This window comes from Micrasema longulum, unplaced genomic scaffold, assembly GCF_059751315.1.
Source record: "Micrasema longulum isolate JH-2025_06_02 unplaced genomic scaffold, ASM5975131v1 h1tg000097l, whole genome shotgun sequence".
In the NCBI taxonomy this organism is placed as follows: Eukaryota; Metazoa; Arthropoda; class Insecta; order Trichoptera; family Brachycentridae; genus Micrasema; species Micrasema longulum.
The window spans coordinates 2,785,003-2,801,406 of record NW_028277303.1 but is presented as its reverse complement, the minus strand read 5'-3'; the positions used below and the strand labels follow the sequence as shown (position 1 = coordinate 2,801,406).

The window sequence follows — 16,404 nt, the reverse complement described above, 5'->3', positions numbered from 1 at the left end:
TTTTTCTTTGGTGTGTGTGAACCCGAATTGGATGTGCTGGGTTGAGGACCCAAGTCAAAGCCATCACTTTCGTCGTCTTTTTGCATAGAGTTGGACTCCGGGGCTCCTTGTAAGTAGGCGTAATCGGGAATGGATGAGGGGGCGAATGGAAACACACCGCAGGCCCGGAAGCCTGCCGAACCCGTAGACATTGTTGCAGCTTGAGACCAGCCTTTTTGTAGAAGTTGGCCAAAGTGCCTGCGCTCTATCTTCTTTCCAGGATTTGCATTTCCCCATTCTATAGCAGCACTTCGATAATAGGCCTTCAATGGTTTGAAAAACGATCTATCAAGAGGCTGTAAGTAATGCGTCGTATGGCTGGGAAGGCAAAGAAAGTGGACGTCATTTTCCAACGCTTTCTCTAATATGTCAGGCGAGTTAGTGTGTGATCCGTGACCATCAAGTAGTAATAGGCATGGACCAGCTGTCTTCCTTGGGATAAAATGGTTTTCCAGCCAATTCTTGAACAGCTCTTCATTTATGTAGGCTGATTTTCCACCCATTACCACTTCCGATCCGTTAGGCATATTATCGAGCCACACGTGTTGCTTGTAAACGCCTTTGAAGACTACGTAAGGCGGTAAAAAGCTTCCCTCTGCATTACAACAGGCAACAACTGTGACTGTTTCACCTTGTTCTTTTGACTGCCGAACTTGAACTGATTTGCTGCCTTTGGCTGCTATGACTTCTTGCGGAGGGTTGTTCAGCTGTAGACCTGACTCATCTACATTGTAAATATTTGCTGGTTTGTTCAAGAGGTTCAATGAGTCTAACGTTGTTTTTAGCAAAGTGAAATAATTATTCACTTCTTCCTTTATCATGCCATCCGTGCGGGCCATAGACACTCCTTGTGCTTTTCGAATTGCCAATGATGGATTTCGTTTGAGAAATGCGTTAAACCATCCCCTTCCTGCCTTGCGTTTCTCTACGTTGAAATGTGCGCTGGAAGCTCGGCCCATTTGTCCAGCCAGGTTGAAAGCCATTCGGCAGAGTGAATCCCTTGTTGGGGCGTACCCGGCAGCCTGCAGTCTCTTGATATGAACCACTAATTTTTGTTCTGCGTCCAAGCCAAGGACAGGAGGTTGCCCGAGCTTGCCTTTATTGCTGTTCTTTGTTTTGAGACGGAATCGTAGGGTTTTTTCCGGTATCCCATGTTTTTTAGCTGCCCCCCTCACTGAAGAGCCGCCTGCTACATCCTTGAAAGCGGCATGAAGGTTATCTTCAGTCCAGCAGCCCCGTAGGTTCTTAGACTTGTAGCTAGGCATATCTAAAAACAAGTTAGTATTACCACAAATATTATGTGGGGGATATGACGAGCGTCATATCCCCCGCAACCACAATGCGTCATATCCCCAATTTGACGGCATTTTAAGTAAAAAATAGCAAATAGTAAGCGATGAGGGCTATGTAAATATACAAGTCATATTATTGATTTTAAAGACAGCGCGATAACGTAAAATATACGAAACCAATAAAAACATAGAAAGAAAACAAATTAACAAGCTTTAAAATTTATGCGATGAAATTTCACATGTTGTTACCTGCAAAACTGCGCACAAAACAGGCCCTCTTTCCACGACGGTTCACTGCACACTAACTTAGACACGCTTCATCTGGTGGCAATGGTCGGTACTATCATTCCCCAATACCTTTCCGTCACTAGTAGGCCGAGTTTGCGAGATCTCGAAAACGCATCATATCCCCGACCGCGTTATATCCCCCGCGCTTACCTTACTCCCGGCCTTGAGGAACTATGATAGGTCGTCAAAAGGAATGAACAAACAATAAAACGAAACTATCGAGATCCAGTCAATCAAACCATGGTACCAATACCTGAAATAAAATGAAACAATACGAAACACGATATTTTTGATTCCTTGAATTTATTGCAATTTTATTAAGAACGAATTATTGATTTATGGACAATTATGAAATACAATTTAAGTGAAATGTTTTACTATATACACAATATTATAACTACTTTTTAAAATTTGTGTAGCTTTTTTCGCGACATATGTGTATAAACTATATGATGAAGTACTATAATATTCTTGCCTAAGAATATCTTCACAACGACTTAGTTCAGGATTAACAGAAATCTTACTTGGCGACACCTCTTTAATTTCAAAACTGCGATTAAGGATATCTTCAGCATTTTCTGATAAAGCGACAAAAGAATTTAAAGGATCATTCAAAGAATCACAACCAACCTTGCCCATTAAAATCCAGCCGAAAATAGTTTCCATCGCAAATGGCTGATTTGGATTGCCAAAGATTCTTCCCGACTTCAACAATGTGGAAAAAACTCTTGCACCCAACAAAACATCAATCGGACCTGGAATGTTGAATCTAGGATCCGCTAAATGTAAATTCGAAATGTATTCCCAATTTTGACTAGGAAACTCAATAGTTGGCATGTTATTGCAAAGATCATTTAAAACTATAAATTCATATCCAATAGGAAAATCGGATGAACCAAATGGTCTCAAAAGACATTTGACTTTGCCTGCGGTGGCTCCAGAATTCATTTTATCTATTCCACTAATAGGTATGTTGCACTTGGTATATTTTAGGCCCAATCGTTCTACACATTTTCGAGTAATAAAATTTCCCTGACTTCCACTATCTAAAAGAATCCTGATTTTTTTAGATTTACCAATATTATTACCAACTTCTGCAATGGCAGTTGGCAACAGAATTGTACTATTCAAACAAGTTGTATTTTGTAACGAATTTGTGGCTGACACTAACGAATTATTTGGGTTTGAATTTTCAACATTGTCAATTTCCCCTGAATCTGAGTGGATTGATGAAGACCTAACATTATGATTAGATTTAAAATGAATCAAAGAATTGTGTTTTTTACCACAATGTTTACACGAAAAACGAGAATTACTATTGGAAACCATGTGATTTGGTTTAAGACAATTTATGCATAATTGGTGTTTCTTAACCACAAGGAAACGATCTGTGGGTTTCATTGCAAGAAATTTCGCACACTTATAAAAAGGGTCGTTAGCATTACAAACAAAACAATTAAATGATTGATTATTAGATTCAACTTTCGCGACAAACGAATTAAATGAATTTTTAGTACGATTTGTCAAGGTTGAACAATGCTGGGTTTCGAGATTATTGTTTTCGCTAGTCTCTACAGCTTTACACTGCAACTGTAAGAAATCTAATAGTTGATTTAAGGTAGGAATATTTTCACCATGTCCATGTATTTCAAATTCCGTTCTTAAACCAACCGGTAGCTTTCTCAACACAATACGTAACAGTAAAAATGACTATTGAACTAATAGAAAATCTAATGCTTGAAGAGCGGAAAAATTTTCATTTAAAATTGATCTAATGTTTTTATAATTTTTAACTACAGGATATGACAATATATTTTCGATATGAATATCTGCTATGAGACGTTTATTTTCATAACGCTGAACAAGCAAATTGTATGCCACCATATAATTCTCCAAAGCTATAGGCAAATGACGAATAATATTTAATGCTTCACCTGATAAACATCCAATTAAATAATGCATTTTTTTAATTGGGTTAAGCCTAGTACCGAAATGTATAAGATAATTAAATGTAATAATAAAATTACTCCACTGGATAATTACTAATCCAGAATATTTTATGAGATTCAATTTTGGCGAAAATACATCGATACTGTCATTATAAGAACGATTAGTGTGACTTTTAACACTGGAAAATCTTTTTTCCCATTTCAAAATATCATTATAACTATCGTGGTTTAATATTCCGAAAGGAGTCAAACAGGGATGTGTAATGTCTCCATGGTTGTTCAACATATACATCGATAACTGTATAAAAGAACTGAAAGATTTAAGAATGGGAGCAAAAATGAATGGTATAACTGTTAACTGTCTTCTGTATGCGGATGATACCGTGCTTCTTGTTAGCAGCAAAGAAGACCTTCAATTCTTGGTAACAAAAGTCTACGAGGTATGCAAGAAAAGCGATTTGCTTATGAATGTTGATAAATCGAAAATCGAAAATAAATGGTCGAAAATAAATCGAAAATAAATGGTTTTTGAAAGGGATGAAAATATAACTAAATGTGAGATCAGCGTGAACGGAGATATTCTGAATCAGGTAGTAGAATTTGTGTACCTGGGAAGTATGTTTACTAGGGACGGAAAGGCCGATAAAGATATTGAAAGGAGGGTGAGTGCCGGGAACAGGGTGAACGGTGCACTAAAATCTACTTTGGCAAACAAATGTTTATCGCAGGAGGCTAAACTAGCAGTTCACAACGGAGTTCTAGTTCCAACTCTAATGTATGGGAGCGAAGTATGGAATTGGAAAAATAATGATGAAAGTAGGTTGAATGCTGTCGAAATGCAATCCCTCAGGCGAATGTGTGGTAAAACGATGTATGATAGGTGCACATATGTTGAGATCCGTGAAGTGTGTAAGGCTGAGACATGCATTATTGACAGAATTAAGAAAGCGGTGCTGCGTTGGTTTGGACATGTAGAGCGAATGGACAGCGAAAGAACGACTAAAAGGATCTACGATGCAAATGTTGATGGATGCAGAAACGAGGAAGACCGAGAAAGACATGGCACGATCAAGTCCATCAAATACTTGAAGATGGAAATGTCAAAAGTAGGAATAATCGGCGTGCGTGCATAAGAAGATGTATGAATGTAGAGGAAGCGAGGTCTGTATGCCAAGATAGAGTGTTATGGCGTTCTATCCTCTCTGCCTACCCCTACGGGGAAACGGCGTGATGGTTTGTTGTTGTTGTTGTTGTTGTTATAATAATTATTTAGAAATTGCTTATAATTTGTGTCCGATTCCAATAATTCTACTTCATTTTTTTTTGTTCAAAACCGACATATGGTAATCCATAAATGATTTATTAATATTTTCGATATCACTAACAGAAGCCAAAAAAATGTCTTTATCATCCGGAGACCCATCAATAACTTTATTTAAATAAGTTTGAATGATTTCAAAACGTATTTGCGCCATACGAAATTTATTAATAATTGATGCCATTGTAAATAGGTAAGTTATTAAGAAAATAAATTAAATAATAAATAAATCGAAATTCAAATTAACTAAGAACGATACGGAAATCACATGCGACAACGTAGGTACTAGGTACTTAATTTATCCACCAAAAGGATAAATAAGTACTAGACTGAAATAATCAAATAATAATTATATTTTTAAAATGTCAAATTCAAGGAATCGAAAACCAATTTTCTCTGCTTGGAGAAATTAATAGCGAAATGACAATGGTACCAAAGTATGAAGAACTGAATCGATATTTATGAAAAATGCCACGATGGTTAGCAAAAAAAAAGCATTTATCGATAAAGGATCAATACCCCAACCAACAAAACTGAATGAATGATGAAAACCTGATAATATCCGGTGACGAAGTGACCAAAATGTTAACGAAAAGGCGAACTGTAAATGAAAGACGAATTTCATTCAGTTTTGTGAATTGGGAAATATTTGAGAAAGGAATAGGTACATGGAGTGGATACTTACCTTTAATATAATCTGAATGTTCTTCAATTTCTGGCACTGGATCACAAAATGAACTATTAAATAAGACAATGTTTTCCACGACGCGCGACGATTCCAACCACTATTTATCCGATTTTATGTCAAGTCAAAAATGTTGTTTTGTTTTTGTTCTAAATCCGAAACTTCTAATTTTGAATATCTTCTTTCTTGATGTTAGGTAGGTACCATAAGGATGGGTCAACGGAAGGATGGGAACGAAAGGTAATCGGCCAGGAATAGTATCGATAATGTATTCGTTATTTATTGCGATAGATTTAATTATGTTTAACTTATTGTTATAATTATGTTCGTTAAGCGGTACGAATAACAGTCTATAAATATTTTTTTTGTTTGCTTTGTTTATGCTTTTTTTTTGTATAAATACATTGAACCCTTTAATAAAGATACCAGTCTCGAAGATGTCGCGAAAGCGATGAAACCGGTCACTGGATATTCCAAATTTGTGAATTTAAGTATCACTCGTCTTTTATTTATATAATAAATTACAATGAACTTACATCAAGAATTTTCACTTACAAACTTAAATGTTTTACTACTTAATTTTCAGGCGTTGCCTAGTACGTAAAATAATTTTATTATGTGAATCTCTTCGCAACAATAAAGGTTTCTAACTTTTTCTAAAAGGAACTAGCCAATGACAGGTGAAGCCCTGTAGATGCCTAGACTTCCATATTCCCTTCTCTAAAATGTTCTCCATCCTTGTTATAATTTGTTAATCTTTACGATTTTGTTTTACTTTTGGTGCTCATTTTCAAATTTGGGAAAAAACGGACACAACTTATGTTAACATGATCATCATCATCCCCTTACCGTTCCTAAGGGTGCACAAGGCACTGCATTGGCACACCAATTGCAAGTTTTCTTGATCATTGTAGTTACATGAAGGTAAGGTGATCAGTCTTACGCTTCAGGCACCAGTCTAGGGACTATGAAGTATTCTGGTGTAAAAACACCCTTTGAAATAATATTTCATATCAATCATGTCGGGTGTCGAACCCGAGACCGCTTGCATGGTAGGCAAATGCGCTAACCATTACACCACGAGGCCGACGATATGACTTATGTTAACACCTAATGCAATATTCCCAAGATCCCAAGGAGCTATAAGCAAAAAATCGTTTGGGAACAAACAGCGTCGTAGCTAGGGTCATGAGTGCCCCTGGCAAGTTTTGAATTTTCCGACCCCCAAGATTTATTTTCTAGGAAGAGAAAGAGAAAAGAAGGCTTTGGGTCTGCAAAGTACGCCCCCTGAGGATTGCGCCTCTGGCAGCCGCCCGCCTGGCCAGCCTCTAATTATGACGCTGGAGACAAGCAAATAATATATTTTTATTGCTGCTTTGATGTCATTCGTAGTACAGTGGTGCCTCGCATAACGAACGCCTCGCACAGCGAACGCTGCACACAACGAACTTCCTTTTCGTTCATTTCACGATTCATACAACGAACTTCGCTTCACACAACGAACTTCGCTTCACACAACAAAGTCGCCCACTTCACACGATCACTGCCGATTTATTGCATCCTTCCGCGCAGGCAGTCGTTAGTCACTGAGCAGTACGCTTAACTTACGCACGTGTCGCAGCAATCGTTGAAGAGGATGTAGAGGAGCTTATTGAGGAACACAAAGAAGAGCTGACAACTGAAGAGCTCCAAACACTTCTGGCCCAACAACAGGACAATGCTCAAAGGGAAGCGTCATCTGATAACGAGGAGCAACAATCAAACAATCAACCAATTCCAACTGCTGACATCAAGAACATCCTGGTCAAATGGAAAGCAGTTCAGGAGTTTACCAATGCCCACTATCCGGATTCCGCTGAAGCAAACAGGATCAACGACCTGTACTCCGATACTCTTGTCCGTTATTTCCGGCAGATGTTGAAGAAAAGAGAGAAACAAACGACTTTGGACAGGTTTTTCACTGCACCATCGGCCAAAAAGCGGAAAATGGATGAAGATGTGCAAGATTCGATTATTTCTTAAAATTAAAAAATGTGTGTTTTTTTCATTATGTTTTTAGATGTATCTAAATAAAAATAATAACAAAAAATTTATCTTTTTTTTATGTCATCTTACCATATTTTATGCTACAGAACGAATTATTTTTTTTAACATGTATTGTTATGGGAAAACGCGTTTCACATAACGAACTTTTCGCATAACGAACTTGCTCCTGGAACAAATTAAGTTCGTTGTGTGAGGCACCACTGTATCTTGTACCCTATTACAAAATTTCAACTGCTGTTCGTGGTTTCAGGACATCGCATACTACCGTGTGATATAGAGTGTGGAATCAATAAAAGAAGTAACAAAGATATGAAGAACATTGAGAAGTTTACTGGTGTTTTGTGAAGTGGAAGATGGACAGAATGGAATCTCGAATACTTGAACATGAGGATATAACATTCAGAAATGCAGCCCATACGGATGGATAGCAAATATTCATATAATCAAGATGATTTAGTTTTTCCTCTCGATCTGATGCAGAGGCGAAACCGAAAAAAAACGAATTGGCTTTCAGTCAAAGCAGTAAATGGCTAATAAATTGTTTAAAATATTAAAATGAACACTTATATACTTAAACAGAATAAATATAAAGAATTAAAAGTACTGACATAATATTGGGTGTCTCCAAATCTACTTGAATTTAGAAATTCGAATAATTGTCGTTGTGCCGAACGTGAAACGCGGATATTTTGCAGTTGTCATCGGCAAAGTTTGAGGTTAAGGCATGCAGAATTTTTTATAAGATTCAATTAACACATCATTTAAAGCCAACAGACCATGCGCAGCGCCGAACTTCGTCAATTAGATAATGGAGCATCAACAAGTCGATGGTGATTTTTCGAAAAAAAAACGTCTTTAGCGATGAGGCGCACTTCTAACTTGATGGGCACGTCAATAGACAGAACTGTCGAATCGAATTTGGGGGACCAAAAACCTCCCGAGTGATCTATCAACAGCATATGCACTATGCACCTACCGCGTGTGGCCGGGTGGTGTGAATTTTGGACTGGCGGAATCATTGGCCTGTATTTTTTTAGAATTCAACCGGTAATGCAGTTACCGTCAATGGTCTTCGTTATCGCGACATGCGACTATGCTGTTGACGGCATTTGGTTTGAACAAGATGGTGCTGTGCAACTTGCCACACTGCGGCAGAAACAATGCATTTATTGCAGACAAAATTTCCAAGACGAGTTATCTCGCGGCGCGGCGCGGCGGGGAGAAGTTAACTGGCCTACAAGATCGTGTGATCTGACACCTCTGGACTATTTTCTTTGGGGGTTTCTGGAGGAAAAAGTGTATGCAAATAATCCACAGGCAATTCTGGAGTTCAAAACCGAAATTCGACGAGTTATTGACGAAATTCATCACAACTATGTCAAAATGTGATAGAAAATTTCGTGAAAAGGGTGAACGTTTGCCAATAAAGTGAAGGCGGGCATTTGTCGTATGTTGTGTTCCGCACGTAACCCCCAGTTCCATATTTTACATTGAAAAGAAAAACCCCCAAAATTCAACTGCAGTATGTGTTATTCAAACATTAAATTCAAGAAGGTTTTGAGACACCTTTATAATAGCTCAGAGTAATAATGCGTAGGTTACCGCGTGAACAAATAAACACGTTATTGCCCTACCAACCGCGTCTCATATTTAGCAAACATTTCGTTGCCCTCAAAAATTCGAATAAAAAGACAGCAAATCACGATACACGTGAAAACATTCGTGTGAAAAAAAGATGTACTATTCATAAGATGAAGGTTACAAGATATAAATAATGAATGTAAAAATTGAAGTTTTGAGTTCAAACCTCTTGGACATTTAAATAAACTTATAAATATGAAGGAACCTGCTAAATGTAAATGGCCTATACTGTTTTATATAATCTCAAATGGTTTTCTATAATATTGCATTATCGCTATATTTCCAGTATTTAACTGACTTCGATCCTTCCATGTATACATTTTATTTCTTGTTCAGGTATCTTGGAAAGTAGAGCCTTAATGTCTCATTTTAGCTAATAGAGTTGTAGATCATGCGAACTACCATCAGATGCCATTAGTAGTTTAAAACAAATAAAAATTGACATCCATCCTTTATATTCTGTGCCTTTCATATACGAGTATATATACATTTCCTTATTTCAAATTTTTGTGTAACTCGTTATTATTTATGTACCTACTTTAAAGTTTTATAAAAATTACTTTTGAAGTCTTACGGATGAATTATCGACTTATAAAATGCTTATGGTGTAGTGGTTAAGATGCTTGACTCACACGTGGAAGGTTCCGAGTTCGATTCCCGATGAGAACACTTTTTTCTCAAGCCTGTGTATTGGGCCACCTGGCCTGTTGTAGTTCAAATAAAAAATAAAGAATTAAAATAAAAAAATATTTATGTAAGTTGGATCGTATTCACGAATCAAACGATACACATATCAGTTTTGTTTTATTGTTTATAAATATACCAGTTTCATACGTATTGCCCAAATATACATGGCGCGGTACGGTAAAATTAGGGTAGACTGACGTTGGTTACTTTTTTTTGTATTCATTAAAAACATATTCATCTGCTTTTCTCAAGTAAAATTCCCGCAAAAGGAAATCGAGTGGAGATTAGTCGGCCTCGTGTTTGACTGGTTATTGCGTTTGCCTGCTATTAAATAAATAGAATAAAAAATACAATAAATATAATTCTAACCTATGTTATTATATCATGCCGTGTGGATTTTTACCTTGGTAAAGCGTTTTCTAGTCACACACGACATTTTTATGCTCGACATCACGTCTTATCACGACGCCGACGATGCTATGGTGCGCGTGCGAGAATGAAGGCACGTAAGGCGTTAAGAAAGTTCAGTTTTTTTTTTAATATTTAGAAAAAACCATCAAACTAAGCAAATTAAAAAAATCATATACATATCCTTTTATCATCGCTATGATTTTTTAAAGTCATATACTATTACTTCATACTGTTAAAAACGTAGTACACGTGAAACTCCGTACAGTAAAAAACTGTGTTTCTTTTAGAATATAATAATAGGTTCCCAGCACTACATACCACAAAAATGAATAGAAATGTCCCTACTGCCGACTGCGACATGGTACACATTACTAGTACTTAAACACATATTTTTTCTACTAAACACTCAGCTTAGGTACCCTGAAGATGGTTCCTGCAATGGTAGCCGAAACGTCGGAACAATTCCAACACACACGGTATCACCCACAGAAGAAACATATTGACAACAGTGACCCTGAAAACCTTCGCACCTATAATAATAGGTATATCTAATTTAAGAAACTTGTTTAGAAAATAAAAATTCACGTAAAACGAAATCTACACACGAGTTTTTACTCTATTAGAGAGGTAGAAACGTTATTTTTAATTGTGTATCTACTGCTCTAAATAGTTTTATTCTTATTTTGTAAGACAATTTCGATCAATATTTTTTTTTATATTTAAAATTCCCGTAGCACTGGACTTACTTCTTGACCAGGAATTGAAATGCCATTTTCTTCGCTCAAACTAAATTTATTTATTGTACTCGTGTATACGGCCTAAGCCACCAGTTATATGAAAAAAACCTATATGGAAGAAACTGACTAAAAAACGTAAAACTATGTAGCAAAGACAAATAAGTACAAAAAAATAATAATATACAGTATAATACTTATTTTATCATTTTTTCTAGCAGGGACGCTAGATTAGTAAAAAGTTATAATAATCTTCCTAATGAACGAAAAACTATTAAAAATAATATATCAATAAATAAATTTAAAGTTAATCTAAAGAAATTTTTTGAACTCGTGTAAAAACAACATTAAATTTTATTTAGTATGAATGTATTATTGTTTTATGTTTTTTCTTTATATATCCTATGATTTTATTTTTCTTTTCATGTACTCGTATTTAAAATTATAAAAACTCTTATAAATAAAAAACTAAAACAGTGTAAGTCACTCTCCAAGCACAAGAGTTGGTCTCTTTTTTTTGAGAGTTACAGTGATAACATTTACTAGATGTGTAAAAGTAGATATGTTTATAATTTTACAAAAACATGTACTTTTTATGAAATTTATGAATAAAAAAAATATATATATAATCCAAATATATTGAAAGAGGTCAGTTTGTATGTTCACAATAATATTGTACTAGAGCGAAATCTCATGCACTTTTTTACGCGCCCAGAAGCCGTACGAATGCAAGTCAGAATTCATCCATTAATAGGGCAATTCGCTTGCTGAAAACGGCTTCTACGGAATGGACCTATTTTTATGTACGTATTGACATTTTAGCAGCTATCTGCTTTCTATTCATCATATTCCGTGATGGATTAAACCGCAAAGTAATGCAGACTACAATTATTGATAAATGAAAAAAAAATAGGTCATTGGATAAAGGGTAATATTTCTACCGAAGAGTTTTGAATCAACTTTTTCGTCCACTATAGGCGGCCCAGTGAGGTGTTCATATAGAAAAGAAAAAAAAACAAAAAAATTATGTGAAATAAATAAAATTATTTCATCATTATCAAACCCTTGTCCGCACCTGATGCAGCGTATTTCGATCTATACAGCAAATTTAGAACACAAAAATTGACTAAAACCCCCACCAGCCATTCAAAAAATAAAATACATATAAATTACACGGCAAAAAAAAAACTAGTTGCAGTTGTAGATACGCTTTCTGTGTCCAGGCGATGAAAAATATAGTTCTCGGTGTAAAACAGAACCAGAACCCTAGACGAGTGTTTTTGACTCGATGGCTGCTCTCAGGTAAAATCCTAAATAAGGAAATAGAGTGGAGATAAGTTCGCCTCGTTGGGTAGTGCTTGACGCGATCCCCTACCACTCGTAAAATTATAGGTTCTACTCCTGGCAGGGTGGATATGAAATGTTTCTTTTTTTATTTATTTCAAAAGGAATAACCCGCTAGGTCTCTATTTTAGAGGCTTGTCAGCAGGTAGGAGAGAGGAAATGTGAAGGAAGTTATGAAAAATACACCACAACGCCGAGAACAATTGAGAACATAATCTTCATTGGACTTTTTTCTTGCAACTGGCGGGACTCGAACCCTCGACGCCAGTTTCACAGTTAGCCGTCTAACCAACTGCGCCACGACGCGTGTTTATGATTTCGAAGATTCGATTCATAAACACACAAAGGTTGTTTAAACTGCAATATTTCATTATTTCTGGACTGGCACCTGAAACGAAAGACTGATCACCTTCCCTTCGCGTAACAGATCGTCGAAATAGACTGCATTTAGTTTTCAAATGATTACTGGGTGCGGAAAGCGAAATAATGATGATAGATTCGCAGAAAAAGTTTTTTCAATTTTCGTCAAAAATTTGTTAAATTATAAAAGCAAATTGAGAGTGTAATTTAAGTCTTAAAATACTCTCCCTCTGGCGACGATGCTTTGAGGTCGTAATACATGTATTTAAAAAAAAAAACAGATATCATTTTTGTTCTTACGTCGAATGGTGTATATCTAAACACGATACAAAGAAATTATTTTTATTATATGATCAACTTTTTAAAATAGGTAGGATTGCAATAAAACTACCTACTCTTTATTTTTGTAAAAATAAATTTACTAATGTGATTGATTTTTTAAATATATATTTTATTCGGTTAAATCTTGCGATTGATTAAGTTAAACGAAAGAATGAGTTATCAATTACTACTCGTATGCCAGTTAAATACTGAAAACGATAGTGAAAATATTTAAGTATCAACATGCGCAACTAACAATTCATTACCCAATTTTACGGCGTTTTAATTGAAAACCAAAAGTATTCAAGTCGTCATTCCGTTACCATCTTAAGATTTTTTCACTGATTCGCAACATAAAGACTTAAATAATTTGTCTACTACCGTTTTTAATTATAACAGTTTCACAAAATTTATAAGTACGTGTACTTTATGCACTAAAAAGTTCAAAAGTATGTAGGTACAAGTAGTAGGCAGGTATACGTAAAAGTTTGTGTAAGTAACCTAGCGCTTGCATACTCTGAATTATAGCTTATTAGTAGCAGCAAAGTTTTATCAAACATTAGTAAGGCACTAAAACATCGTAAACAAAACTTAACAGTGTTTTGACTAAAAATAACACGGTATTTTCACACACGCTCGAAGCAATCGCATGTGCTTTTTGCAAAGACGTAAAGTTTCGTACGAGTGACTACCTACTTGCTTATCGATTTCAATAATTAACGAACACTGTGTTATTATAATTTCCATGAACATTTTGACAGGAACCTGCTAATTTCTAAGTAATTACTAATGAAGGTGAATAAAACAAAATAATGCAAATCATGTTGTAATTATTTTACAAGCAAATCAACGAATGCCGCATTGCTGCCAAACCTATGCTGTGTGTTTATAAAGTTGATTATTTGCATTAAGTCATGCTTACATAGTGTTTTAACTTCTTTATAGTCTGAGAAATTCGAGGTGCAAACTCATCCTTCATTTATGTAGGAAAACACCGGTCAAAAGTACTTAACAAATCTTTTTAGTTCAGTAATCTTACCTTATGTAAGTAGTCCAACTAATTCTATAAATATAGTAACTGCTTGTGACAAGCGGTTTCCAACAATAGTTGTTTTATCATATTACGTGTGCCACGGACCGCATCGCACAAAATAAAGAAACATCAAAAAAACTTTTTCCCGTAACACGTTGTTTTGAGTTGATTCAATTCCCCGTCGAGTGCTGTATCCATAACCTTAAAAAGTACATTTAAAAACTCACGATTTTAAAAATAAAATACGCGCTAAAAAAATAATGAGCGGAAGGCGGTGATTTTAATTTAAAAATTAAAATTTACCTTTTAACTTGACAATGAATTAAAACAAGCAAATGTGTTAATTGGATACTATAATTTACACATACGTTCAATATTTTAATTATATTTTTTTATATAAATATTTTATATTGTTTAAATTAATACCTTTTCCGAATCGATACTCCATTAAAACCAAAATATTAAAGCTTCCCAAAAGCCACCTCACTGGACGACATTTGTAAAATACTAAAATGGACTCGACCGTCAACTCTCGGGGTTTGGCGGAAAGTACCGAAAGGCGTCGGCGTCGTGACGACGCGCCCCCCGCTGAGAATTTTGTTAGGTATGGTATTCGCCGCGGTAATAAGCGTTAACCTCGGATTGATTATGCACCCACATCGATGGATCTAACGTTATCTTCAAATAGTACATTTCTAACCCTTAAATTGTTTCAATGGTTCACTAACTAGCCTATGTCACGTATTGTATTTAAACTATAATAATATATAAATATGTATCGCAGTAAATATTAGTATTTACGAAGAAAACCTATTATTTATATATATACTATATACATGGTTAGTAAAATTAAAAGCGTACATTTAGTTATTTAATTTCTTTGCACCATAACAAGCCAGAAGACTAAGTATAGAATAACTGCTACTGAATTTATAAAATAAAATATATAGTGAGTTTTTCTACTGACATTTCTTGGTGGAACTGCATTTTAATTATAATAATAACACCAGTCTGACAATGTCGGTCACGACGAAACCCGGTCACTGGTAAAAAATTTATAAAAAAATATAAATAAAAGTGGAATAAAACTATAAAGTATTTTTATTATTATAATTAAAATATGTAGTTCCGTATGTGATTTGGTAAAATTTTAATGAACTGTAAGTATAATATTAAAATAAGTTGGTGCTTGGCCAATAAAAAAAATTAATAAAAAAAAAAATTTTACATACTCGTATAATTGATGTCCACATATAATTGATGAACAATATCTAAACGTAACAAATTGCGATTAGTTTACCAATGTCGTATGTATTGTTTATTATTTGTGAAATAAATAAAATATAAAATAAAATAATAAAAAAATACCCAACTGTAGTGATGACTTACAGCCCAAAACACCCCCCGATTTGAGAAAATCTGATCTTGCCGCGGTTGCAAGCGTTGTAGCCATTAGGTACACTTGAGTTTATAGTTTGTCGCAGATGAAATTAGCAGTTAGAAATAGAGTCCTGGTACCGACCCTAATATACGGACTTGAAGCATGGAACTATTTTTTTTTAAAAAGGAAAAATGGAAGCTAAATATTGTTAAAGTGTGATCTCTCGGGCGAATGTATAAAAACTATCTAAGAGCGATCGGTGTACAAATTGAATTGCCAAGTGCAAATTCAAGACAAACATTGCCGACAAAACTAAGTAAGAAGAGTCGCGAGGATTTTGACATACCGAGCAAATAGACACAGACGTAACAGCTTATGTTAAGCTCATAATGTTTATTGATTTAGAAAATGGGGAAGACATGGCATAACCAAATTCAACAAATATTCAAGTCGGTATAATCGTCGTGCGTTTAGGCTGTAGTCAATTAAAACGAACGAAAAATAGGAGATCATACGATTTTGTCATTTTAAAACTGTGTTTTTTCTTATAAAAAACAATAATTTTTCAAGGTATTTCTGTTAAAAAATTTACTTCCAAGTTATATAAATAAAATAAAATAAATTTCCGACCGGCAGATTACGCCTTTTTAAATTTAGAATAAACTTTGGTTCATCGATTCTCATTTAAATACTAAGTACTAAAGTAAAAAAGGTCCTATTGATTTAAAAATAATAAATTGAGCATTAGAAAAGACGCAGTTAAATCTTAAATTTTTGGTTTTAAAAAGAAATACAAACATTTTAAATCACATATTTTTTGGTATTTTTCTTTAATTCTAAGTAAAATTATGCTTTCGATAATCATTTAAAAAAAT

At 34.9% G+C, this 16,404-nt stretch overlaps 1 protein-coding gene across 1 annotated transcript in view; it reads right to left on the bottom strand.

Moving 5' to 3' along the window:
* The window catches only part of SNF4Agamma (SNF4/AMP-activated protein kinase gamma subunit), a 246,485-nt gene extending 231,801 nt beyond the window's left edge, over positions 1–14,684 (bottom strand). Inside the window, exon 1 of the mRNA XM_088236761.1 lies at positions 14,575–14,684. The gene's annotated coding sequence lies outside the window, so the exon portion shown is untranslated. The remainder of the gene's footprint in view (positions 1–14,574) is intronic.
* Positions 14,685–16,404: the final 1,720 nt, after the last annotated feature.